Source organism: Mobula hypostoma, chromosome 12 (assembly GCF_963921235.1).
Source record: "Mobula hypostoma chromosome 12, sMobHyp1.1, whole genome shotgun sequence".
NCBI classification, from domain to species: domain Eukaryota; kingdom Metazoa; phylum Chordata; class Chondrichthyes; order Myliobatiformes; family Myliobatidae; genus Mobula; species Mobula hypostoma.
In genome coordinates, this window is record NC_086108.1 from 6390466 (window position 1) to 6417779 (window position 27314).

The window sequence follows — 27314 nt, forward strand, 5'->3', positions numbered from 1 at the left end:
TTTGAAGTTATCTGCATTTCGAAATCGTCCATGCCAGGAGTTCCCAACCTGGTGTCCATGGACCCTTTGCTTAATGGTATTGGTCCATGGCATAAAAAAGTTTGGGAACCCCTGGTCTGTGCCTTTATCATTTCTACCACAAAGCATGACCATACACTCCCTGCACTATATTCCATCTGCCATTTCTTTGCCCGTTCTCCCAACCTGTCCAAGTCCTTCTACTTCACCAATACTATCGAAGCAAACCTGGCCACAAAGCCACACATTCCATTACAACAGTCTTGTCAAAACTAGTTTCCCTTTCATTAAGCCACGTTGAGTCTGCCCAATCCTATTATCATTTACTTAGTGAAATCATTCAACAAATCTACAAGGAGTGTTATCACAAGAAAGCGGCATCCATCATCAAACACCCCTAAGGCCATGCTCTCTTCTCACTACAACTTTTGGGCAGGAGGTACAGGAGCATTAGATTCCACACCACGAGGTTCAGGAACAGTTATTACCCCACAACCATCAGGCTCCTGGACCAGTGTGGATAACTTCACTCACCACAATGAGCCTCAGGTCCCACACCACCAGGTTCAGGGACAGTTATTACCCCACAACCATCAGGCTCCTGAACCAGTGTGGATAACTTCACTCACCACAATGAGCCTCAGGTCCCACACCACCAGGTTCAGGAACAGTTATTACCCCACAAACATCAGGCTCCTGAACCAGTGTGGATAACTTCACTCACCACAATGAGCCTCAGGTCCCACACCACCAGGTTCAGGAACAGTTATTACCCCACAACCATCAGGCTCCTGGACCAGTGTGGATAAATTCACTCACCACAATGAGCCTCAGGTCCCACACCAGCAGGTTCAGGGACAGTTATTACCCCACAACCATCAGGCTCCTGAACCAGTGTGGATAACTTCACTCACCACAATGAGCCTCAGGTCCCACACCAGCAGATTCAGGGACAGTTATTACCCCACAACCATCAGGCTCCTGAACCAGTGTGGATAACTTCACTCACCACAATGAGCCTCAGGTCCCACACCACCAGGTTCAGGAACAGTTATTACCCCACAACCATCAGGCTCCTGAACCAGTATGGATAACTTCACTCACCACAATGAGCCTCAGGTCCCACGCCACCAGGTTCAGGAACAGTTATTACCCTACAACCATCAGGCTCCTGAACCAGTGTGGATAACTTCACTCAGCACAATGAGCCTCAGGTCCCACACCACCAGGTTCAGGAACAGTTATTACCCCACAACCATCAGGCTCCTGGACCAGTGTGGATAACTTCACTCATCTCAACACTCTACTGATTCCACAACCTACAGACTCACTTTCAAGGACTCTACAACTCGTGTTCTCAGTATTATTTTTTATTTGCACAGTTTCTCTCCTTTTGCACATTGGTTGTTTGTCTGTTTATATACAGCTTTTTCATAAATTCCACTCTATTTAGACCATAAGATATAGGAGCAGAATCAGGCCATTCGGCCCGTCGAATCTGCTCCTCCATTTCATCATGGCTGATCCATTTTCCCTCTCAGCCCCAATCTCCTGCCTTCTCCTCGTATCCTTTCATGCCCTGACTAATCAACCAATATTTCTTTATCTCCCTGTAAATGCCTGCAAGACAATGATTCTCAAAGTAGCGTGTGGTAACATAGATGTACTTTGATAATAAATTTACTGTGAACTTTGAACCACTCTTCCTAAAATCTGATCATAGTTGTCCATAGTTCAAGTTTAATTGTCATCCAACCACACGTGAATGCAGCCAAATGAAACAGTGTTACTCTGGGGCCAAGGAGCAAAACACAGTACCAACAGTCACACACAGCACAAGGCACATGTAGAGCATATAAGATCAGTAAAATACATATCAGTCTCCTCCAATAGGAACACAACCTTGTCATTGTATTTGGAGCTTTGCATGCATCAGTGACCCGGAGATCTATGTTGGCTGGAGTCAGGGCTTTATGCTTTGGCTCTTGGTAGGGTCACCCATGCCAAACAGGTCAAAGGGTAGAGGCCAGACTAAGAGTGGTCCACTGGTCCTCTGGTCCTCCAGGTTCGGGGGTTCAGCTCAGGACTAACAACCCTGACTGGTAAAATAAAATTGTTACGGAAACAGCAATGAAGAATCCTTCTGCATCTGAGTGTGATGGTATTCCTGAGCCTCCACCCGGGAGTTACATGACTGACAGCAGTGAAAACTGAGAGGAGTCTACTGACATGATGAAGGAAGCCCTGAACACCGCCACAGCTGAAGGACCTTCATTGCTGCCCTAAATGCCAGCGGTGTAACAGGCAGCAAGTAGTAGTAGTAGTAGTAAACTACAGTCACATCAAACAATGTAGTCCAAGATGCTGAATCTGCAAACCCAATCAAGCCTGTCATCTGCCGAGTGAGCACTGGGGGGCAGCACTGACTCCAGCCTGGACGCCGTGCCACACTGTCTCCAGTGGAGCACACCAACCACGCCTCTTGTTCATCGAACATAGAGCAGTATCGCACATAAACGGACCCTTTTGGCCCACAATGCTGTGCTGAACTTATTAATTAAACACCTATCCAATCACTATAACCTACTCAACGTCCACAGCCCTTTATTCCAGGGGTTCCCAACCTGGGGTCCACGGACCACTTGGTTAATGGTAGAGAGGTCCATGCGTAAACAAGGCTGGGATCCCGCCGTCTATTCTCTGCACGCTCACGTGCCCATCTAAAAAATTCTTAAATGCCTCTCTCCTTTCCTTGGTAACAGGTTTCCATATTTTCCCCATTACTGACGGAAATAAAGGACTGATTTAAAAACAATCGCACCAGCAAAAGCATCAACTCTCCTCTCACCTGCCCTGGTTCCCCCCCCCACTCCACCAGCTGCCTTGCAAGCAATAGCGAAGTCCCCAAAAACACCTCGTTCTACAGTCCCTCAAAAAAAAACACTGTCCATCCCAACAGATTCTCTCTCTCCACAGTGAGAGTGGAGGCCAACAACTGGCTGTTCCGTGTTGCAGCCTGCAGCATCACTTACTTTGACAGCAGCGAGCTCTGCCGTCTCGGTGTTCTGATCCCCCGCCAGGCTTCAGTCAGCGACAACCCTGAGGGATCGGTTCGTTGCTACAGACGGTTGTGGAGGCCAAGTCATTGGACATACTTCGAGTAGGGATTGATTGCTGAGCGAATAAGCATTACAGGGAGAAGGTAGGAGAATGTGTGCGTGCTACGTTATTACTGGAATGTGTGGCAAAACTTGCAGGCACATCCTTAGGCTGTGTTGGTTGTTATCGCAAATGGCACGTTTCATTGTATGTTTCGATGTACATGATAAATAAATGAATTTGAATGTGTTGGAAAAAAATCAGCCATGATGAAATGGCGGAAAAGATCCAATGGGCTGATGGCCCAATTTGGATCCTACACCTGTTTTATTTATTTATTGAGATACAGCCGGGAATGGGCTCTTCCAGCCTCACTGCCCAGCAATACCCCGATTAAACCCCAGCCTAATCGCAGGACAATTTACAATGACCAATTAACCTTCAATGGATATGTTGTTGGACTGAGGGAGGAAACCGGAGCACCCGGAGGAAACTCACATGGTCACGGGGAGAGCGTACAAACTCCTTACAGACAGCGGCGGGAATCAAACCTGGGTCGCCGGTATTGTCCTAGCCACTCATGGCGTTTGTCACAGAGAGCCAACCAGTTACCTGGAGGTTTGTGGTCCTGATCCTAAACCCTCAGTGAGAGGAAACTACTCCATACCTGCTCCGTCAGGCTCTCTAAGAACTTTCTTCTCAAGGCAACCCTCTCACCGGGGCCTGGGCATCAACTCGGCTGGTTGGCTAACTCTGCCCACAGCCACGTGACACAGCAGTGAGAAGGCTACCTTTCGTAAGCAACACAACTCTAGGGTCAGTATGATTTGTGGCTCAACCGTACAGGAACATTGGGATGTTCCGATTAAAGAAACCTCGATTTCAACGAATGCTGCCCCTTACAGAATTATCAGTGGCCCAGAAATAACAAATCGTACACCAGCATAAAATCATAAAAAAAGGATATTTACCAGATTTGCAACTTTATCAAACAGTTAACAGAGAAAGAAAAAGAAAGGTAAAAGGGCCTGTTACAGTTAAACCAGCCCAAGTGTGCACATAAACATTGGAGCTCGTTTCCATAGTAGCTTTACTCATGCCTCTGAATTCTCATCACTAACCATAGGTACAGCTTCCCTTCTTGGAATCCTCTGCCTCTCGAAGCACTCCCTGCCAAAGGGTCTCCTCTTCAGATGGGATCCTCCTAGCATCTACCCTAGTGTTTCTCTCTCCACACCTCCCACCAAAAGACCCCAAACCAGACTGCTGCCCTTCAGAAAACTCTTCCCGCCCAGCTCTCTAGGACCGTCTATCATATCCCATAATCCTGACTGGTTGACACAACATTCCAAAGTTGGACAGCATGGCTCCTTAGCTTTAGCTGAAGCCAAAACACTCTTACCAGCAGAAGACACTGCTTTTACAGAAACTGCTAAAGTAAAATATCTCACAACATAGCAGTAGAAATCTTAACCAGGGAATCACATAAACTTCAGCGGTTCAACCCTTGATCGACTCTGGGATGATCAAGAATTGAACCAAAATCATTCAATAACTTTAAGGACTGCACAAATTCTCATTTAAAAGGTCAGGATTTGAGAAACCTACAGAACTATGGGTTGATGCATTGTGAGATGAGCCATTTCATTAATGACCGCACATTCAGGGGGATGGTAAGGTTTATTTAGCACTACTTGGCTCTTCCTTGGTCCATCTCTCTCTCCTTCCAGATTCCTGATGTATAAGCAGTAGTGGAATCTTGGTCTGCATAAATTGCCTGTCATATTTCCTACCTTGCCTTTGACAGACTCTTCTGTGGGCCGCCAAGTAGCTTCAGAAATCCTGAAAAAATCTGCAAAAGGCGAAAAGAAAGCAAGGCTGAGGAGGGAGATCTGGCAGGGGGAGCTAGTGAGTTGCTCAGAAGAGAACTAAAAGACAGGTTGGTTGAACAGTCTTCTTCTGCACCATAACCAAACTATGATTCCAAAATATGCATGCAAATCCACCTCTTCAATCTCTTTGAGCTCATCTGGGGAAAGCATTAATCCTGCACCCCTCCCCCCACTTACTAAACAAAATAATCAATTAAAATATTGATTAGTCAACAGTGATGTAAGGGAATGGCTTCTGACTGAAGGCAATTCTGACGAATTATTAGCAAAATGTAAAAAGATGATTCAGTGCAGAGGTACCACCAGGAAGCAGCCAGTGACTAGTGTCTCACCTTACAATTCGTCACCGCTGCCTAAGGTCAGACACTATAGATTGAAATCCTGCAGCTTCAAAGTTCAAAGTATATTTATTACAAAGACTTTGCTTCCTGAATACTTTTGGGCGTTGGGCATACTTATGGATCTTGGGCAGCTGATCATGAAATTTCCCTATCACACACCATTTTTTTTTTAAATCACCTATATTTGTTATTTTCAGAGGTTTTTGCGGACCTGGGCTACTTCTTGTAGCTACTTGGGGGTATGGAGAGAAGGCAGGTATAGGGTTCTGAGTTGGATGATCAGCCATGATCATACTGAATGGCAGTGCAGGCTCGAAGGGTCGAATGGCCTACTCCTGCACCTATTTTCTATGTTTCTATGTTTCTTTGAGCTCATCTGTGAAACAGTGTAAATTTCCATTTTCATGTCCACTTTTTTCCATTTCAAGGTGGCTGAGGTCCTGTCAGAGTCCATGCTCTACAGCTGCACTCAAACTGCAGTTCTTCATGGCGGTGGGTCCCTGCTGTCGGAACTCACTGGGCAACCTAGCACTTTGATATCTCCAGGAGCGGCTTTGGAAGACGTGCACCCTCGGGGTGCAGCCCAGTGGACAACGTGATCGCTCACCGGCATCGTCGACTGAACATCGAGACAGCAGTGTATGTTGCAGACTGTAACATTGAAACAGCCAGCTGTCGATCTCCTCTGTCCTGCAGTGGTAGGAGTGATATCTCTCTCTCCCTCATTAGTGAGAGAGAGAGAGAGCCTGTGGGATGTTGAAGTGTTGGGATGAACAGTGGTTTTTTTTGATGGACTTTGGGGGCTTTGCTATTGCTTGTATGGCAGGAGCTGGGGAGAGGGTTGATGCTTTTGCTACTGCTTGTGCGTGGGGGGAGGGAGGCTTTGGGGTTCTAACATTTTTCTGTCATTCATTTTTGGGGTTTTTCTTCTGTTTCGAGGATATCTGTGAAGAGTAAGAATTTCAGGTTGTATACTGTAAACATTCTCTGATATTAAATGGAACCATTGAATTCAAGTCTGAATAACTGATGCGGAGATTAAGGAAGGTATTTTTGTTGGTTTGCAAATCAAAACAGGTCATCAACGACAGGCAATTTGAAGAATTTCTAGAGGGACCAGAGAAAATCACATGGAAGGCATTCAACGATGTTGTTGAAAATTTACTTGGTAATTAACAAAGCACCAAACTACGTGCAGCTGGTTAACATGCTTCAGGCATACAAAACCATGAAGTGCAACATGTCACTAAAGATTCATTTTCTGCATTCCCATTTAGACTTCTTCCCAGAAAACCTTAGCGCTGTCAGTGACGAGCGTGGTGAAAGGTTTCACCAGGACATTGTGGTCATGGAGAAACGGTATCAGGGCAACTGGAATCCATCAATGCTGGCTGATTATTGTTGGATACTTAAGTGAGAAGCCTCAGACACTGAGTACAAATGAAAATATTCAAAAAAACATTTTTAGCTTAGTTGAAATACTGCAAAACGTCAGCACTGTTAAGCAATTAAACACATTATATTCAATTAAAGTGAATTTCCTGTTTCTCTGAATTCCTACGCAATACAAGTAGTCTGAAATTATATTTGTGTTTAGCTTCTAATGGCCTGTCATAAGTTAAAAAATTCTGAGGGAGCAACACCTTCAAGAAGATTTGTTGTCCAGTGGTGGTGAAGTATGTATACTGGATACAACCTTGAGATTTGTCTTCCTGCAGGTAGCCACAGAACAAAGGAACAATATAGAACCTGCTTAAATACATAACTCCACACAAGACAATCAATTAAACACACAATGTATGAAAAAAGCACAAATTGCACAAACACAATAAACAATAAACAGGTAACATGAACCAGAATTCCTCGGAAGTGGGTCCACAGACACAGAGTCTGTGCATCTTTGCAGACCATTCGGGAGCCTGATGGCTGCAGGCCACAGCCACGAAGCCATTTCAGCGCTGAAGCAAGTGAAGCCGGTCCAGGAGCCCGATGACTGCAGGCCACAGGCATAGAGACACATCAATGCTGAGGTGAGTGAAGTTGGTCCGTGAGCCCGATGACTGCAGGCCCACACTTTACACTTTGACGGAGTAGCTGCAGGGAGAAGAGGAATGTGGCTGCCAAGAACACTCAGAGACTGAACCACTAAAAAAAATCAAACAAATCCAACGATGGTTGACCGCAAAGTTGGAGTTAAGCCCATCTAGTGAGAGAGGTGAGAGTATCAGGGTGGCATGGAAGAGTAGCGGTTAACACATCACTTTACAGCAGCAACGATCACTGATCAGGGTTCAATTCCCACCGCTGTCTGTAAGGAGTTTGTACGTTCTCCCTGTGACCACATAGGTTTCTTCCGGGTGCTCCGGTTTCCTCCCACAAACCAAAGGTGGACAGGTCAGGATGAGAGAGGTGTGGGTATGCCATGTTGGTGCCAGTTATGTGGTGACACCAGCAGGCTGCCCCAGCACAATGCCCACTGATTTGATGTATACAAACGATGCATTTCACACCCCTTTCCTCCTCAGGGTTTCCCCCTCTCCACACCTGAGATTCACATTTACATGTACATCAAAAGATGGGTGACGGGGTGGAGATACGTCTCTACCAGAGGAGGTGTAAGGCTCTCCTTCCCTCCACTAGCCTGCAGGTCACCTTCGGGCAAGGTGTAGCACCTGCTTAGCCCCTCCCGATCAGGGTCATATGAAGCCATGGGAGCAGCCAGTGCAGATCACAAGACCACTGACACCAGGCAGACAATCTCTGAAGAGTATTGATAATGGCTGGGGTCACCCGTCTTGTAAGGACACTGCCCAGAAGAAGGTAATGGAAACCACTTCTGTAGAAAAAAATTGCCAAGAACAATCATGGTCATGGAGAGACTGTGATCAACTACGTGATACGACCCAAGACATAATGATGACGATGAGATATAGTCATAGTCATACTTTATTGATCCCGGGGGAAATTGGTTTTCGTTACAGTTGCACCATAAATAATAAATAGTAATAAAACCATAAATAATTAAATAGTATTATGTAAATTATGCCAGGAAATAAGTCCAGGACCAGCCTACTGGCTCAGGGTGTCTGACCCTCCAAGGGAGGAGTTGTAAAGTTTGATGGCCACAGGCAGGAATGACTTCCGATGACGCTCTGTGTTGCACCTCTTAGTCCAACAAATAACAATAGTCCAGCTCGCCATTAAACAAAAACAGTGGGTGGCAAGTCCCTGGAATATACTGCCAGGGAGAATGGTCCAACGGTTCCACTTAATATCAGAGAATGTATACAGTATACAGCCTGAATTTGTACCCTTCACAAACATCCATGAAACAGAGAAAACCCCAAAGAATGATTGACAGAAAAACCTTAGATCCCCAAAGCCCCACCTCCCCCCTTCTGCACATGAGCAGTGGCAAAGCACTGACACACCCACCCCATTTGTACCAGCAGGAAACATCAACACCAACACCTCCCCACCACCCACCGGGGAAGCCACAGCAAGTCTCCCAAAATCTGTAACCCAGCACTTCAACATCCCACAGGCACCCTCTCTCTGTCAATAGCAAGGGAGAGTGAGGTATCACACCTTCCACAGAGAGAGGGGAGACCAACAGCTGACCGTTTCGATGATACTTTCATTACAGATGCTGCATAATAACATTGAAGAGACTCTTGGGCAAATGAGCATGTAGAGAAGGCAAGGTATGGCCAATGAACTAGGAAAACGGATCTGATTAATTAGTTGTTCATTTAATTCGTTCAGTGCAACATCGTTGTCAAAGGGCCTGTCTTGTGCTGTACTTTTCCATGTTCTATGTAATTTTATCCTGACTGCCTTCTACCACTGTAACCAGCAACAATTTCTACTTCAAACCTGCCGATGGGTGTGAGCTGCTCCTAAACCAAAATCACAACTGTTGTATGCTGTGGGTAATTGCAACCCCCCCACCAAACCTTCACCATCCCCATTCCTGTTTCCTTCTTTCACCTTATCTTCTTACCTGCCTATCACCTCCCTCTGGTGCTCCTCCCCCTTCCCTTTCTTCCATGGTCTCCTGTCCTCTCCTCTCAGACTCCCTCTTCTCCAGCCCTTTATCTCTTTCACCAATCAACTTCCAAGCTCCTCACTTCACCCCTCCCCCTTCCAGTTTCACCTATCACCTGCAACTTTGTATTTCTTCTTCTCCCTCCCCACCCTACCAACCCTCTTACTCTGACTTTTCCCCTTCCTTTTTAGTCTCGAAGGGTCTCAGCCCGAAACGGCCACTGTTCGCATTTTTCCGTAGAACGCTGCCTGACCTGCTGATCCTCCTGCACCGTGTGTGCCTTGCCCTGGACTTCCTGCAGATTTTCTCATGTTTGTTTTATGCTGTGGTTTTCCCATCTTTTAAAAATACAGTCTGCAAACCCTTCACCAGAGGGTTGTTGAGCACCTTCGGTGTTGTCACCAAAAGCGGGAATTCTCGGCGGCCACCCATTTCAATTCCATTCCCATTCTCACGTCAGTCCATGGTCACCTTTTGTAACTTCAAAACGTTAAATTGATTCAAAGAAACTTACAGGTGCCCCAAAAAATGGGTGCACTTCCTGTTCACTTTAAGTGAGGTGTGAATGTATCACATGGTAGCATAAGGATATATGGAATTCACGTATTTATAACCCACGATGAATTATTTAAACAAACAAGAATACTTAATCAAACAACATATATATACACACTGCTGTGTACATACATCTATTGATGCTTCCGGACACATCTTCAGTGATATTCCTGGAATCATCGGGTGTTTCGGGTCTTTCAACATCATACAACCTCCTCCAGGTGACCCAGCCGGGGCTGATCAGACCCCAGCTTGTGTCCAGATGGCTAGCTACTTATGACTCCATGGCTCCCCTCTTTTGAGCCACAGCCATCTTGAGGCCCTCTCTGCTGCATCGGTGGTACTGCGGATGGCTCTCCTCCTCCTCTCTCCCCCGATGCCCAAAATGCTGAAGGCTCTAACTAAAGAACGGGCAACGAACCCCCTACAACCAACCTCCACTGGGAGACTCCTTGCTCTCCATCCAGCCTGCTGACAGTTGCTGACCAGTCCTGCGTACTTGGAGAGCTTCCTTTCAAAGGCCTCCTCCAAGCTATCTTCCCATGGGACTGTCAGCTCCAGCAGCACCACTTGCTTAGTAGACTCAGAGTCTAGGACAATGTCTGGTCGCAGGGTGGTGGCTGCGATATGGTTGGGGTACTTCAGCTGCCCTTCGAGGTCCACCAACAGCTGCCAGTCCCTTGCAGAGGTCAGAATGCCTGCAGATGTTCTTTTGGCAGGTATTGGCTGCTCCCCAGCTCTGACAAAGGCAATGGTCTGCTTGGAGGGTCGGGACCACCTCGCCCACTCAACTCCTGCGCTGACGGCTTTGGTTCTTCGAGTAAGATGTTTTGGAGCCTTCCTTCTCCTCTTCTCCGAACCGTTCAGCTGCGATACTGACAATAATTGTTGTCATGGCTTGCAGCTTCCTATCAACCCCTCCCTTCGCCGTTGCCTCCAGAATTTGGTTAACATCTTCATCAAACTGCTTCCACGGTGAAGTCACGTTAGCTGCAGGCCATTTGATCTGCCTCCTGTTAGACTTCATGTTCGAGGGATTAGTTTGCAACACTTGGAGGTTCTGGGCACTATGGGGTGACTCCAGGCCTGGCCCCTCCCTCGTCTCACCAGGTTGGACACCTGCGCGTTGTGCTGCTCCTGCTCCCGCTCAAATATTAATGAAGTATCAAATACACAACACTCCTCTTCTGCCATGATGAGGCCACTCTCAGGTTGGAGGAGCAACACTTCATATTCCATCTACATAGCCTCCAACCAGATAACATGAACATCATGTCCTCCAGCTTCTGGTAATTTCTCCCCCATCCCTCCTTCTCTCTTTTAATTCCAGATGGTCTCTCATCCCTCCTCTTCTCCCCACCCGCCTATCATCTCCCTCCGCTGCCCCTTCTTGCTTCCTTTCTCCCATTGGTCCACTGTCCTCTCCTATCAGACTCCTCCTTCTTCAGCCCTTTACCTCTTCCACCTATCATCTCCCAGCTTCTGACTTCATCTCCCATCCCCACTCACTCGCCTTCCTCCTCACCTGGTCTCATCTGTCAGCTCCCAGTTTGCATTTCTTCCCCTCCCGCCAATTTCCTATTCCAGATTCTTCCCCCTTTCTTTCCAATCCTGGTGAAGGGTCTCAGCCAAAACATTGACTGTTTATTCCCCTCATAGATGCTGCCTGACCTGCTGAATTCTTCCCACGTTTTCTGTGTTGCTCAAGATTTCCAGCATCTGTAAAATATTCTGAGCTTATTGTCTGAAACCCTTCCTTCATCAAAAGAATAACCAAGTTCTAATAGACCCATTTACCTCCCACAAAGATCTGGTGGTCTTAAGGAGAAAATTACCATTCCAACATGTCAATCCATGGCCTCCACTTCTGCCACGATAGGGCCATTCTCAGTTTGGAGAAGCAATATTTCATATTCAGTCGAGGTGGCCTCCAACTTGATGGCATGAACATTGATTTCTCCAGCTTCCAGTAACTCCCCCCACCCTTCCATTCCCCACTCCCCCTTACCTCTTCCCCTCACCTGCCTATCACCTTCCCCTGGTGTATCTCCTTTTTCCTATGGTCCACTCTCCTGTCAGATTCCTCCTTCTTCAGCCCTTAACCTCTTCAACCTATCACCTCCCAGCTTCACACATCAATCTCCCCTTCCCACCCACCTAGACTTACCTATCACCTCCTAAATTGTCACCTTTCCCCTGCCCCTGCCTTTTTATTCTGGCATCTGCCTTTTTGCTTCCCAGTCCTGAAGAAGGGTCTCGGTCCAAAACGTTGACTCTTTATTCCTTTCTATAGGTGCTGCATGACCTGCTGAGTTCCTTCAACATTTTGTGTGTGTTACATTGTCCTGCTCACCTGTGGGATAATGGATTCCACTGCTTTCAGCAAGAGTGCATTCCTTCCTACCTTTTTAGCTGCAGATTTAGTACCATACAGATTTAATATTCCTGGATTTTGGTATCTTGAGGATAGGTAGATTAAAGAACATGTCTAATGGGAAACATTCATCAATATCATCATTATCATCTTTATGTGCCATGTTGTAAGACATGGGCAATCTTGGTCTTTCCATGACTGTGATTACTTTGGCATATTTTTCTACAGAAGTGGTTTGGCATTGTCTTCTTCTGGAAAGTGTCTTTACAAGATGGGTGATCCCAGCTTACTTATTTATTTTAATTATTATTTTTCATGTTTTTTGTTTGTTTCTTTGTATTTACTGTGAAATCCCCAAGAAAATCAATCTCATGGTTATATATGTTGATATATATGTACTTAATAAATTAATAATAATAATTTTACTTTTTGAGCCCAAGAGCAGTTCTACAAAACAATGTTGCAGTTCTACAAAACCCTGGTTAGACCACACTTGGAGTATTGTGTTCCGTTCTGGTGATCTCATTATAGGAAGGACGTGGGAGCTTTAGGGAGGGTGCTGTGGAGTTTTACCAGGATGATACCTGGATTAGTTAGCAAGACTTCTGAGGATAGGTTGGACAAGCTGGGGCTTTCCTCTTTGGGCTGAAGCAGGATGAGAGGTGACAAGACGGCAAGAAGCATTGACTGAGTGGATAGCCAGAGACTTTTCCCCAGGACAGTAATAGTGAATAGAAGCGAGCATGATTGGAGGAGAGTTAGTGGGGGATGTCAGAGGTAATACTTTTACCCAGTGTGTGGTGGGTGAATGGAACACCCCACCAGGGGTGGTGCTAGAGGCAGATACATTAGGCACATTTTTTGGATCAGCACACACAGAAGAAATTCAGCAGGTGCTGGAAATACAGAGCACAAAATCCAACACACAAAATGCTGGAGGAACTCAGCAGGTCAGGCAGTATCTATGAAAATGAATAAACAGTCAACGTGTCATGCTGAGACCCTTCATCACACTTACTTATTCCTCTCCATAGATGCTGCCTGACCTGTTGAGTTCCTCCACCATTTTGACTGTGTGTGCGTTTTGTTCTTAGATTTATTTAGTGATACAGACCCTTCAGGCCCTTCGAGCCACACTGCCCCAGTAACCCATGACAAACCCGACTACCATGAACCTAATCATGGGACAATTTATAATGACCTACCCAGTACGTCTTTGGACCCTGGGAGGAAACCAGAGCACCTGGGGAAAACCCACACATTCCACAGGGAGAATGTAAGGACTCCTGACAGATGGTGCCAGAATTGAACTCCAAAATGGCCCGAGCTGTAATAGCATCATGTTAACTAGGCACACGGATAATCGAGAAATGGACGGCTATGTGAGAGAGAAGGCTTAGATTGATCTTGAAGTAGGTTAAAAGGTAGGCTTAAAGTTCAAAGATTCAAAAGTACATTTATAATCGAACTATGTATGCAGTATACAACCCTGAGATTCATCTTCAGCACAGACAGCTACGAAACAAGGTTACACCATGGAATCCGTTCAAAGAAACCATCAAACTCCCAACACACAAATCTAAATTGCTTAAGCGGCAGGAAAAAAATTAGCAAAAACCACAGAGTATAAAACATCAAATCACAAAGTTATTGAAAGGGTCCAGGCATATTCAGTTCTGTTCAATCTAGCACTGCGTCGATCATTGACGGCAGGCCACAGAGACAGTCCACCCCGATCAAAATTGCACCAAATAACAACAAAAAAGGAGTGACTATTGTGGGCTGAATGCCCTGTACTGTGCTGTACTGTTCTATGTTCTACTCCTGACAATATCTCCACACTGGAAAATCTATGGGAGATCCGGGAGTATCAATAACGGTTGCAAGCTGGTTTTTGTGCCAAGGAACCACAGGAGATGGTGCCTCAATAACTACAATTCACCTTGCAGTTTGTTATAATCTCAGCGAGGAGCAGACAACAGCTCCCCAAAGAAAAGTGCAAGGTCAAATCGTAGATTCTGTGACACCGGTGAGTATGAGAGGAGTCATCGTCCTTTTGGACAGAGTTGTGGTTAGTCTAAAGCTTTCCAGTGATCACCGTTCAGGGTCTGATTCATGCCACTGTCAATAAGGAGTTTAAATGTTTCCCCTTGACTGCGTATGCTTCCAAAAGATCTGCCTTGTGCTGTTCCTCCCACATTCTAAAGACGTACGGGTAAAGGCTGATTTATACTTCTGCGTCAAATCGACGCCGTAGGTATGGCGTCGCCACAAACCCTACGCAGAGCCTACACAGATCCCTACGCCATAGCCTGATGCGCACCTCTCCCAAAATGTAACTACGTGTCCCGGCAACGCAGATCGCAACAACTGTGATTGGTCCGCTTGGCAGCATCGCATTTCCTCCTACGCTGCAATAGCTTCCCATTGGGCAACTGAAGGGCGGGGAAGGAACTCTGGCTGCAATGCTTTCCATACACCTTTACAGACCTCCGAAATTATGGAGGACATGTCTCGCATTTACAAAAAAAGACGCTCGCTTTAAACTTGTTTACCCCGAGAAAGACTACCATGACCATGAAGCCTTGCATGGGCAGGTGTGTGCGCATGCGTGACGTGCCGGAATTGCAGAGTGATGCAGACACACCAACGCACAAGTATAGATGCTCACAATGCACGTGGGCCACTTGTGTAGGTTACGGCATCCATTTGATGCGCAAGTATAAATCAAAAGTATAAATTAAGGGTTGTTAAGTTGCACTGGAAGCATGGCAGCATTTGCAGGTTGCCCCCGGCACATCCTCATCTGTGTTGGTCGTCGTCACATAAAGTGGAGAGCATTCTAACTGACTGCATCACCGTCTGGTATGGGGGAACACTGCAAAAGATGAAAATCAGCTGCAGAGAGTTGTGAACTCAGTCAGCTCCAACGTGGGCACTAGTCTCCCTGGCATCCAGGACATCTTCAAGGAGCGATGCCTCAAAAAGGCAGCATCCATCATTAAGGACCCCCATCACCCAGGACATGCCCTCTTCTCATTGCTACCATCAGGAAAGAGATACAGGAGCCTGAAGGCACACACTCAACGATTCATGAACAGCTTTTCCTCCTCTGCCATCTGATTTCTGAACGGACATTGAACCCACGTACACTATCTCCTCACTAGGTTTTTTAACTCTTTTTGCACGACTTATTTAACTTAACTTTTTCAATATATACATACTTCTTCCTTTAATTTACAGTTTTTATTATTGGGTATTGCATTGTACTACCGCTGCATTACAACAAATTTCATGACATAAACCTGATACTCAGTCTGTGCTTGTGGAGAAGACATTTTCAACAGTGGGAGAGTCTAGGACCAACCAGACAGCACAACCTAAGAATAGAAAGGCGTCCCTTTACAACAGAGATGAGAGGGAACTTCTTTAGCCAGAGGGTGGGGAATCCGTGGAATTTATTGCCACAGTTGGCAGGGCTATTGGGTAAATTTAAAGCAGAAGACAGACAAGACTGTAAGACGATAAGATATAGGAACAGAATTAGGCCATTTAGCTCATCGAGTGCACCCTTGATTCCTCTCGGCTATTAGATTTCTGAATGGACATTGAAACCACAAACTCTACCTCACTACTCCTTAAAATATTTTTTCAGGACTTATTCATTTAATTTAACTACATATGTAGTTAAGTTAAATGAATATATCCTGTAATTTACAATTTTTTAATTACATATTGCGATGTACTGTTATGGCAAACCAACAAATTTCACGGCATTTGCCGGTGATATTAAACCTGATTCTGATTCTGATTCTGACAATGCATTTCAAAGTACAGGTCACACATAAAGCTAAACTTCATCTTGAGAAGGCCATGCAGCAAAAGTGGAGCAGCCGGGACAGCTGCTCCTTCACAGCTCCACGGACCCTGGCTCCTGGCTCCACCCTGGTTTCTGGCACCGTCTGCATATTCTCTGCTCAGTGCCCTGGCTTTATTTCCTTGCTGATTTATTCAGAGGTACTGCACAGAGTAGGCCTACCCCCTCCAAGACGACCACAACCTCGTCATGGGGTTTGGAGGCTTGCGTTGCCTCAATGATCCGGCGAGCTATGCTGGCTGGAGTCAGGGTTTTACACTTTGACTCCTGGTAGGGTCACTCGTACCAAACAGGTCAAAGGGTAGAGGCCAGACTAAGAGTGGTCCACTGGTCCTTCAGGTTTGGGGGGGGTGCAGAGGGGTTCAGCTCAGGTTTAACAACCCTGACTGGTCAAACAAAACTGTTACAGAAACAGCAATGAAGAATCTTTCTACATCTGAGTGTGACGGTATTCCTGAGTCTCCACATGGGACCTGCGTGACTGACAGTAGTGAAAACTGAGAGGAAACTACAGACATGATGAAGGAAGCCCTGAACACCGCCAGAGATGGATGATCTTCACTGCTGCTCTAAACGCCAGCAGTGTAAGGGCAGTGAGTAACCTACCCAGCACCCGGTGGAAACCTTCACATTCCACGGGGAGGACTTTCATAGTCATAGTCATAGTCATACTTTATTGATCCTGGGGGAAATTGATTTTGGTTACAGTTGCTCCATAAATAATAAATAGTAATAGAACCATAAATAGTTAAATAGTAATATGTAAATTATGCCTGTAAATTATGAATTAAGTCCAGGACCAGCCTATTGGCTCAGGATGTCTGACCCTCCAAGGAAGGAGTTGTAAAGTTTGATGGCCTCAGGCAGGAATGACTTCCTATGACGCTCTGTGTTGCATCTCGGTGGAATGAGTCTCTGGCTGAATGTACTCCTGTGCCCACCCAGTACATTATGTAGTGGATGGGAGACATTGTCCAAGATGGCATGCAACTTAGACAGCATCCTCTTTTCAGACACCACCGTAAGAGAGTCCAGTTCCATCCCCACAACATCACTGGCCTTACGGATGAGTTTGTTGGTTCTGTTGGTGTCTGCTACCCTCAGCCTGCTGCCCCAGCACACAACAGCAAACATGATCGCACTGGCCGCCACAGACTTGTAGAACATCCTCAGCATCGTCCGGCAGATGTTAAAGGACCTCAGCCTCCTCAGGAAATAGAGACGGCTCTCACCCTTCTTGTAGACAGCCTCAGTGTTCTTGACCAGTCCAGTTTATTGTCAATTTGTATTCCCAGGTATTTGTAACCCTCCACCATGTCCACACTGACCCCCTGGATGGAAATAGGGGTCACCGGTACCTTAGCTCTCCTCAGGTCTACCACCAGCTCCTTAGTCTTTTTCACATTAAGCTGCAGATAATTCTGCTCACACCATGTGACAAAGTTTCCTACCGTAGCCTTGTACTCAGCCTCATCTCCCTTGCTGATGCATCCAACTATGGCAGAGTCATCCGAAAACTTCTGAAGATGACAAGACTCTGTGCAGTAGTTGAAGTCCAAGGTGGAAATGGTGAAGAGAAAGGGAGACAAGACAGTCCCCTGTGGAGCCCCAGTGGAGCCCCTATGTAAGGAATCTCTAGAGATTCCTTACACAGGACGCCGGTATTGAATTCTGAATCCCCGAGCTGCAATACAGTCGTGCTAACCACTTCACTACCATGGCACCCAAGGCCCAGAGACGTGCAGTGGGTAGGTTAACGGTTACCAGGGTGTTGGTGAGTGATCAGAATCAGAATCAGGTTTAATAACACCAGCATATGTCGTGAAATTTGTCGTCTTTGCGGCAGCAGTACAACGCAATACATAATGATAGAAAAATGTGAATTACAGTATATATATTAAATAGTTAAATTAAATCAGTAGCACAAAATAAAAATTAAAAAGTAGTGAGGTAGTGTTCATGGGTTCAATGTCCATTCAGAAATCTGGATGGCAGAGGGGAAGAAGCTGTTCCTGAATCATTGAGTGTGTGTCTTCAGGCTCCTGTACCTCATCCCTGATGGTAGCAATGAGAAGAGGGCACGTCCTGGGTGATGGGGTCCTTAATGATGGATGTGGCCTTTCTGAGGCATTGCTCCTTGAAGATGTTGTGGATACTACAGAGGCCAGTGCCCAGGATGGAACCAGGAGGAAGCTTCTCAAATGTTTTCTTTGTTGGTATTGGGGAGGGGGGGTGCTTGACAGGTTGGTTCAGAGGGGCTGAAGGGCCTGTGTGCTTGCTGTACGACCAAACAACTTTGTGGCCAGAGGCAACCGGACAAGAAGGGAGGCCAGAGGCGAGAGAGTTTAGAGGGAAGGAAGGGTGAGGGAATTCTGGTCAAGATGGCGCAGAGCTGTGAGGTCCATCGAAGTTGTGGCTGAGACTTGTTTTTTCTCACATTGCTAGGGACGATTTTGTGGACAGTGCAGGGAGTTAGGGTTCAGGGACAGGAATAAGGGCGAGTTGGAGGTGAGGGAGGGGCTTCCTTTGCCGCTGTTGTTCTGCTGAACACCGTTGACCTGCAATGTTGGTGCCAGAATGTGTGGCAAAACCTACGGACTGCCCCCACTCTGCCCTGCCCCCAGCACATCCTTAGGTTTTTAATGAAAATGACACATTTTGCTGTAAATGAATCTGAATCTGACCGACTTCTGTCAAAGATTAAGGGTTAGCCCTATTTATCACATGCACTGCAGATTGAAACAGACAAGTGAAATGCCTCGTATTTTGCGCCAACATCGAACACAACCTGAGGATGTGCTGGGGGCAGCCTGTAAGTGTCGGCGCACTTCCAGCACCACCACGGCGTACCCACAATTTACTAATCCCAACCCGTATGCCTTCGGACTGCCGGCGGAAACCCGGGCGGTCATGGGGAAGACGTACAGACAGCGGCGGGATCGAACCGGAATTTGGCAGCTGGCATTGTAAAGTGGTGCCCTGACCGCTCCGCTTCCACGTCACTCTGAAAATTAAATGATGCCATCTTGATCACAGTTTAAAAGAAATACCGGTCTTCAGTTGTCTGAGACCAGGATGGAGATGGGGAGGCGTGAGGCCAAGTGTGTGTGTGTGTGTGTGTGTGTGTGTGTGTGTGTGTGTGTGTGTGTGTCCGGGCAAAGATGGGAGATGGAGAGGAGCGATATGACAGTGGGGGGAAGAAGGAGATGGGGAGGAAGGAGATGGGGAGGTGTGAGGCCAAGTGTGTGTGTCCGGGCAAAGATGGGAAGATGGGAGATGGAGAGGAGGGATATGACAGTGGGGGGAGGAAGGAGATGGGGAGGTGTGAGGCCAAGTGTGTGTGTCCGGGCAAAGATGGGAAGATGGGAGATGGAGAGGAGGGATACGACAGTGGGGGGAGGAAGGAGATGGGGAGGTGTGAGGCCAAGTGTGTGTGTCCGGGCAAAGATGGGAGATGGAGAGGAGGGATATGACAGTGGGGGGAGGAAGGAGATGGGGAGGTGTGAGGCCAAGTGTGTGTGTCCGGGCAAAGATGGGAGATGGAGAGGAGGGATATGACAGTGGGGGGAGGAAGGAGATGGGGAGGTGTGAGGCCAAGTGTGTGTGTCCGGGCAAAGATGGGAGATGGAGAGCAGGGATATGACAGTGGGGGGAGGAAGGAGATGGGGAGGAGTGAGGCCAAGTGTGTGTGTCCGGGCAAAGATGGGAGATGGAGAGGAGGGATATGACAGTGGGGGGAGGAAGGAGATGGGGAGGAAGGAGATGGGGAGGTGTGAGGCCAAGTGTGTGTGTCCGGGCAAAGATGGGAGATGGAGAGGAGGGATATGACAGTGGGGGGAGGAAGGAGATGGGGAGGTGTGAGGCCAAGTGTGTGTGTCCGGGCAAAGATGGGAGATAGAGAGCAGGGATATGACAGTGGGGGGAGGAAGGAGATGGGGAGGAGTGAGGTCAAGTGTGTGTGTCCGGGCAAAGATGGGAGATGGAGAGGAGGGATATGACAGTGGGGGGAGGAAGGAGATGGGGAGGTGTGAGGCCAAGTGTGTGTGTCCGGGCAAAGATGGGAGATGGAGAGGAGGGATATGACAGTGGGGGGAGGAAGGAGATGGGGAGGTGTGAGGCCAAGTGTGTGTGTCCGGGCAAAGATGGGAAGATGGGAGATGGAGAGGAGGGATATGACAGTGGGGGGAGGAAGGAGATGGGGAGGTGTGAGGCCAAGTGTGTGTGTCCGGGCAAAGATGGGAAGATGGGAGATGGAGAGGAGGGATACGACAGTGGGGGGAGGAAGGAGATGGGGAGGTGTGAGGCCAAGTGTGTGTGTCCGGGCAAAAATGGGAAGATGGGAGATGGAGAGGAGGGATACGACAGTGGGGGGAGGAAGGAGATGGGGAGGTGTGAGGCCAAGTGTGTGTGTCCGGGCAAAGATGGGAGATGGAGAGGAGGGATATGACAGTGGGGCCGGGGGGGGGGGGGTGCGGGAAGCAGGCAGAAAGGAAAGAAAATATTCTCTTGATAAAAAATCTCCATTATTGGGAAGTTTTTCTACATTTAGTTTGAAATAATCTCAGCAGATCAGGAGCAAAGCGTAGCAGTGCACAGCTAAATTCAGAATGAAATGTGTTCATCCATTCCACTGCACTCTCTTTCAATAAACCTGTCAAAATTACTCATCCTCATCAATAGCAACAGCCAGTAACAGTTCATAAACCTGAGAACTGACTGAAACATATTTTAATTAACAATAAATCCGGTGGAAACTATTTCACAGTGGGAGGTGGGAAGGGTCCTTTACAATTTTTTTTTCCCTCTGCTTAACACAAAATGCTTTCTAATCTTTAAAAGCAAAGACTATTACTTTTGGGGAAAGTCAACCAGACAATAACATATTTTACCAAATATATTATTTTAGTGAAAAATCAGCCAGGCAATGAGATACTGTAGTAAATATATTATTTGAGTGAAAAAAAATCAGCCAGGCAATGAGATATTTTAGCAAATATGTTATTTGAGTGGGAAATCAGTCGGCCGGCAATGATAGATTTTTACAACATATATTATCAAATTTCTTCAATAATAAATAGTATTGCTCGGTTAAAAAATCTATATTGTATAATCAGACTCATGATCGAGAAATACAGTACAAGAAACCTTAGCATGTTTTTTTTCAATTGATTTATTTGTTGAATAATAATTCTGATGTTTATCAGTGATAACTATAGCAATATGAACAATTTTAAAAGGAGCCTAGTCGCTGCCGATTTGCCAAACATGCATTATGAAGGAGGTTTCTATCTTGTTTTTGCTGCGTGTTTGTTTTTTTTGGACCCAGCAGACGAGGATGCTTACAGACAATAGACACACAGCATCAGCAGCCCTGCGAGGGTTGCAAACTGCGTCAGTGAAAAAAAAACACAAGACTCCCCCAAAATCAAGCATCAAATGCTACCGATATTTCTGTGGACTGCCCCTCTTCTCTCCATCGTTCACGTCCAGCAAGAAGCAGAAATATCTCAGAGTGTCAAAACACCATTTTTTGAAGTATCCCTCTCGCCCGACCAGCGCCCTTTTAGACAGCGAACAACAGGGCAATAACATATGCTTCAGAGTCAAATTGTTACATTGTTACACCAGTGTTACAACAAAAGAAAGGACAAAAGAGCTACAATGATATAAGATTTCAGTCTTACCAGGCGGCTCTGCTCGTCTCTCTGCGCGCTGTCGTGTGTTGGTGAGAAGTCACCGAATGTCTCCTCCTACTCGCTCTCTCTCTGCCCAAGATGCTGGGCTTTCTGCGTCAGACCCGCTCGCTTCGGCACTCGCGACTCCTCCACTGACGCGAGGGCGGGAGGCGAGGCTTCGACTTCAGCTTCTAGAAACCACTTCCATTCAGGTGGTGGAGGATCAGCCGGCAGGCTACTAGTCTTCGACAAAGAACAGAATCGTCTAATGGTCCTAAAAATAATATATAACAAAATTCACCATCTATAAATAGATACAATAGAACATGCTAAAACCTATACATATATAAAGTCTAGCCAACAACCAATGTGCCATTTCCAGAAATGTTGAAAAATTATTTATTTATTTATTCATTCATTCATCTATCAACCTATCTGTCTATCTATCTGTCTGTACATCTATCTGTCTACCTGTCTGTCTCTCTTTCTGTTTATCTGTCTGTCTATATCTGTCTATCTGTCTGTCTACCTGTCTATCTATCTATCTGCCTATTTGTCTATATCTGTCTGTCTATCTATCTGACTGTTTATCTGTCTGTCTGTCTGTCTGTCTATCTATCTGTCTATCTTTCTGTTTATCTGTCTGTCTACCTATCTGTCTCTTTCTATCTGTCTACCTATCTGTCTATCTATCAATCTGTCTGTCCTTCTATCTGCCTGTTTATCTGTCTATCTGAATATCTACCTATCTATCAATTGATTGATTGATTGAGAGAGATACAGCACAGAACAGGCCCTTCCAGCCCTTTGTAATGCGCCGCCCAGCTGTCCCTCAATTTAACCCCAACCTAATCACGGGGCAATTTAGCCTACTAACCAGTAGGTCTTTAGACTGTGGGAGGAAATCGGAGCAGCTGGAGGAGACACATGCAGTCACGGGGAGAATGTGGCCGGCTGGTGGTGCAGTGGCTTCAGCGCCGGACTTCGGAGCGAAGGCTCCCAGGTTCAAATCCAAGTCGGGCCACCCCCCCCCCCAAGCACACTTTCCATCCGTGCCGGGTTGAGCGTCGAGCTAGCCACTTGGCCTCGTAAAAACAAGGGTCAAGTCAGGAACATTCATATCGTGACCTGGTTAATCCAAAAGGAGACCAGTCCTGACACTACGCGCCAGACAAGAATGGCTGACTGTCTGGTGCAACACGCTAGGGAGGAAGGACAGGGAGAATGTGCAAACTCCTTACAAACAGCTGGTGGGAAATGAATTCAGGTTGCTTGTACAGCAATGAGTTACACCACCCTGCTGTCTATGGAAGGAGAAACAGAATTGATATTTCAACTCTAAGATATCAAATTTCCAGCAAAACAATTGTTTAAAATTTTTGAAATAGAATTTTTAAATTGTTTTAGATTAACAGCAATATGTTACCTAGCCATTAAATGTTAACTTTTGTAATAGTTTGTGGGTTAAGAGTGGCTGTTATTTGTGTATGTGATCCTTCAAAACAGATATCATCACCCTTAAGCTAAAGGACACTCTTTGTCTTAACCAAGGAACTTGGATAAGACAAAGTCATTGATAATAGTTACTTCCTGCCATCTCCAGCCCCACATTATGCCTTGAATCCATCCTTTAACTCCTCTGTATGTATAATCTATTGTTAGAAACATGGGAGTAGGAATAACAGAGAAGATGGCAAAAGAACTCGGTGGGTCAGGCAGCATCTACAAAGGAAAATGGACAGTCGACATTTCAGGTTGAGAACCCTTCATCTAGTTGGAGGCTCCAGATGAAATTCCACTGTCCATTTTCCTCCTCAGATGTTGCCGGACCTGCTGAGTTCCTGCAGCAGCTTCTTAGTTGCTCCAGGTTCAGAGTGCTTCTACTTCCTTACGAGTTTGCAGCAGTACTTCTACTTCCTTAGACATTCGCAAAGCTTTGGCATGACATCTAAAACTCTGACAAACTTCTATAGATGTGTGGTGGAGAGTACTTTGATTGACTATATCACAGCCTGGCACGGAAACACCAATGCCCTTGAATGGAAAATCCCACAAGAAATAGTGGATATGCTCGAGTTTATCACAGGTAAAGGCCATTCCACCATTGAGCACATTAACACGGAGCATTGATGCAGGAAAGCAGCATCCATCATCAGGGACCCCCACCACCCTCATGCTCTCTTCTCACTGCTGCCATCAGGAAGAAGGCACAAGAGCCTCAGGAATTGTACCATCAGGTTCAGGAATGGTTACTAACCCTCAACCATCAGGCTCTTGAACTGAAGGGATAACTTCACTCAACTTCAGTTGCCCCATCATTGAAATGTTCCTGCAACCAATGGCCTCACTTTCAAGGACTCTTCATCTAATGTTCTCACTATTTATTGCTTATTTATTTATTATTATTTCTTCTTTTTGTATTTGCACAGTTTATTGCCTTCTGTACTCTGGTGTAAAGCCCAAGTTGGGCGGTCTTTCATTGATTCTGTTATGGTTATTATTCTATAGATTTATTAAGTGTGCCCACAAGAAAATGAAGCTCAGGGTTGTATAGGGTGCCACATATTTACCTTTATAATAAAATTTGCATTGAACTTTGAGTGTCTTGCGTCCCCACAGGAACATGAAGAGGAAGGTTAACTCTCAATAGTCCACCAATCAAGGAGCAGGAGAAGATGGCGGTGCGACGCAGCGCACAGCGACCACTCCGGTGAATGATATCTGTTATCTGTCAAGTACCGTGAACAGGGTGCCATGCACAATCCTGATTGGATGGAGACAGACGTGAGAAGCACGGAGGAACATCTGGAGAAACTTCTGAAATGCCTTCTTCGCTGCCGCTGCTACTGTGCGATCGAGAATCTCCGGAGGAGAAGGCCCCGAGTCCTCGGCTTTGCCTGTTGCTCGGCGGCCGGGATGGGGTCGAAGCGCTCGGTAGAGATGGTGCTCGGAGGCTCGAAGTTTTTGGACAGACTCAGAGTCGGCTGTGGTTGAGTGCTTCCAATGCATCCGCAGTTGTCGGCGCCTGGAGGTTTATGGCAAGGAGAGTTTCTCCCTTTTGCTGCCTGCTATCGGGACTATCAGGAGTCAATCGGAACTTTAAGACTTTATTTTATTGTGCCCATGGTCTGCTCTTTGTCAAATTATGGTATTGCTTTGCACTGTTGTAACTATATGTTATAATTATGTGGTCTTGTCAGTGTTAGTCTTTGGTTTGTTCTTTTTTTGTGTGATATCACTCTGGAGGAACATTGTATCATTTCTTATTGCATGCATTTCTAAATGACAATAAACAAGGACTGAGGGTCCTCATAATCTAATCTAAAGTTTATTTGTTAACAGATAGTGCTAAGAAAAATGTATCAATCTCAAATTTAAAATTAGTTAATAGCAACAAATGCCTACCATAAATTCCTGTGTACATAAGTGCTACCAAAAAAGCATGATTCTAATAGTTAATATATGCCTCCTAATCCTAGATGCCCATACCAACATTCTCTTAATATATCATATCATTTGCCTTCAACCTGTGCAGAATTATTCGAATCATTACATGCCAGGGAATATGACTCCAGTTTGTCATAGACTCATAGAACACTACAACACAGAAACAGGTCCTTTGGCCCATCTAGTCTGTGTCAAACTATTAATCTACCTAATCCCATCCACCTGCACCTGGACCATAACCATCCATACCCCTCCCAAGCCTCACAACACGCTGGAGGAACTCAGTAGGTCGGGCAGCATCCGTGGAAAAGATCGGTCGATGTTTCGGGCCGGAACCCTTCATCAGGACTGTAGAGGGAAGGGGCAGAGGCCCTATAAAGAAGGTGGGGGGAGGGTGGGAAGGAGAAGGCTGGTAGGTTCCAGGTGAAAAACCAGTAAGGGGAAAGATAAAGGGGTGGGGGAGGGGAAGCAGGGAGGTGATAGGCAGGAAAGGTGAAGAAGGAATAGGGGAAAACACAATGGGTAGTAGAAGGACCTCCTCTCTTGCCACCATTCAGGGCCCCAAACAGTCCTTCCAAGTGAGGCAACACTTCACTTGTGAGTCTGTTGGGGTCATCTATTGCATCTGATGCTCCCCGTGCGGCCTCCTCTACATCGGTGAAACCCGACGCAGATTGGGGGACCGCTTTGTCGAGCACCTCCGCTCCGTCCGCCAAAACCGACAGGATCTCCCAGTAGCCACCCACTTCAACTCTGCTTCCCACTCCCATTCAGATATGTCCATACATGGCCTCCTCTACTGCCATGATGAGGCTAAACTCAGGTTGGAGGAGCAACACCTCATATACTGTCTAGGTAGTCTCCAGCCCCTTGGTATGAACATAGAATTCTCCAACTTCTGGTAATTCCCTCCCCCTCCCTTCATCTATCCCTATTTCACTCTGCCCCCTCCCCCAGCTGCCTATCACCTCCCTCATGGTTCTGCCTCCTTCTACTACCCATTGTGTTTTCCCCTATTCTTTCTTCACCTTTCCTGCCTATCACCTCCCTGCCTCCCCTCCCCCACCCCTTTATCTTTCTCCTTACTGGTTTTTCACCTGGAACCTATCAGCCTTCTCCTTCCCACCCTCCCCCCACCTTCGTTACAGGGCCTCTGCGCCTTCCCTCTACAATCCTGACGAAGGGTTCCGGCCCGAAACGTCGACCGATCTTTTCCACAGATGCTGCCCGACCTGCTGAGTTCCTCCGGCGTGTTGTGAGTGTTGCTTTGACCCCAGCATCTGCAGGTTATTTTGTGTTTACATACCCTTCCCATCAATGTACTTATCCAAATTGACTTTAAGTGCTGAAATTAAACCTGCATCTCACCACCCTCTGTGAAGTTCACCTTTCACCTTTAACCCTTGACCTCTAGTTCTAGTCACACCCAACACTAGCAGAAAAAGCCTGATTGCATTTACACTACCTAGACCCTCATCATTTTGAATGGCTCTATCATATCTCCCTCCTTCAGAACTTGGAGTTTTTCCTCTTTTGTATTCCTTGCTGAGATTGTGAACATGCAGGTTGGTGCTACGTTAAACATCAATGTCTCCAGTCTGAAAATGCAGGAAGGAATGAATTTTGTTCTCTACTTGAGGTCCATGGACCCCTTGGTTAATGGTAAGGCTCCATGACATTCAGAAAGTTCAGGCAGCATCAACGTTTTGGGCTGAAACCCTTCTTCAGAACTGTGGAAGTGTCTCAGCCTGAAATGTTGACTGTTTACTCCCCTCCATGATGCTGCCTAACCTGCTGAGTTCCTTTAACAACGTAAACACGAGGAATTCTGCAGATACTAGAAAGTTCCTTTAACATTTTGTGTAGCTGCATTGATTTGGTTTTCCAGTATCTGCAGACTTTCCTGTGGTGATGGCATAAAAAAAAATTTGGAGCTTCTGAAACAAAGAAAAACGGGGGCATTCTTGCCCAAGAGAAGGACGAGAGGG

At 46.3% G+C, this 27314-nt stretch overlaps 1 protein-coding gene across 3 annotated transcripts in view; it reads right to left on the reverse strand.

Annotated features, from left to right (window-relative positions):
* Nucleotides 1-22020, reverse strand: part of clip3 (CAP-GLY domain containing linker protein 3) — a 74132-nt gene extending 52112 nt beyond the window's left edge. Inside the window, exons 1-2 of one of the 3 annotated variants that reach the window (XM_063063557.1) lie at nucleotides 21889-21983; nucleotides 4911-4969 (exon numbers count right to left, since the gene is read on the reverse strand). The gene's annotated coding sequence lies outside the window, so the exon portion shown is untranslated. Of the gene's footprint in view, nucleotides 1-4910; nucleotides 4970-21888 lie in introns of all 3 variants that reach the window. The other 2 variants (XM_063063555.1, XM_063063556.1) reach the window with 2 other exon arrangements.
* Between the last annotated feature and the right edge of the window lie 5294 nt (nucleotides 22021-27314).